The 1,241-nt window shown below is 39.8% G+C and overlaps 1 non-coding gene across 1 annotated transcript; it reads right to left on the reverse strand.

Annotated features, from left to right (window-relative positions):
• Nucleotides 1-642: 642 nt before the first annotated feature.
• LOC120264104 lies at nucleotides 643-750 on the reverse strand. Its single transcript, XR_005537282.1, has one exon. It is a non-coding gene; the product is annotated as a small nucleolar RNA R71 (small nucleolar RNA).
• Between the last annotated feature and the right edge of the window lie 491 nt (nucleotides 751-1,241).

A 1,241-nucleotide genomic window follows, 5' to 3' on the forward strand; every position in this document is an offset into this window, starting at 1 on the left:
GTTTTTTAGAAATACTTTGCACTTTGCTATTTTAGCTATTCACCATTTATTTTATTTCACACTTTCTTATTCTTCCATCGTTTTGTTTTGATTTTCTTAATTTTGGTTGCAGCTCCAGGTTATAACCTGAGGGAACCCTTTGACATTGGTTGAAGGAGATCTAAACTTGAACAAACATTTTGTATAAGGGGAAAAGAACCAATGCAAGAACAATCAAATCAAGCTGAGGTAGAAGATGAAGGGTTAGAAAATATGGCAAAACATAATGAATAGTAGAGGACACTATCAGATTATGCCAGACCTGCAGTTCTGAGCACGCAGCCTAGTATTATGCGGCCACCAATTACTGCTCTAAACTTTGAATTAAAGACATTATTCATCCAGATGATAAAGCAGTCAGCACAGTTTAATGGTTTAGCCGATGAGGATCCGAATAACCACATCCAGAACTTCTTAAAAGTGTGTGATATGCTTAAGATTAATGGAGTTACGGATGATGCTATCAGATTGAGGGCCTTCCCATGTTCCTTCAAGGGGAAAGCAAAGCAGTGGCTACATTCTTTACCTAGAGCATCAATTACTACTTGGGAGGAGATGCTAGAAGTTTTCCTTACCCGATATTTTCCTCCTGCAAAATCTGCGAAGCTCAGGAATAAAATTTCCTCCTTTATGCATGTGGAATTGGAGTCTCCTTTTGAGACATAGGGATAGTTTCAAGAAACTCCCGCTGAAATGTCCTCAACATGGGTTCCTCGAGTGGATGATCATTCAAACTTTTTATAATAGGTTAAAGCCAAGCATAAGACAGTTACTTGATGCTGCAGCAGGAGGTATCTTAGGAAATAAGACCCCTGAAGAAGCCTGACATCTTATTGAAGAAATGGCTATGAAATAGTTATCAATGGAACACATGAGATACAAAGAAGGTATCCGGACTTAATAAGATCAATGTAGTTACTTCATTAGCGGTCCAGGCTGAGTCATTGAGCAAGAAGTTAGATACTCTAACTTCTCCTAGAGTGACGCCTTTGAGTAGTTGCAGTGGGTGTGGGGGAGGACATGCTTCGTCCAATTACCCGATTTCTATTGGTGGTACATCGTCGGTTGAACAAGTGGATTTTGTGGGTAATGCAATGAGAAGCCAAGGCAATCCATATAGCAATACCTACAATCTGGGTTGGAGAAGCCACAAGAATCTTTCATGGAATAGTCAAGGGCAACAAAAGGCCATGGCAACACTT

Source organism: Dioscorea cayenensis, chromosome 6 (genome assembly GCF_009730915.1).
Source record: "Dioscorea cayenensis subsp. rotundata cultivar TDr96_F1 chromosome 6, TDr96_F1_v2_PseudoChromosome.rev07_lg8_w22 25.fasta, whole genome shotgun sequence".
NCBI lineage: Eukaryota > Viridiplantae > Streptophyta > Magnoliopsida > Dioscoreales > Dioscoreaceae > Dioscorea > Dioscorea cayenensis.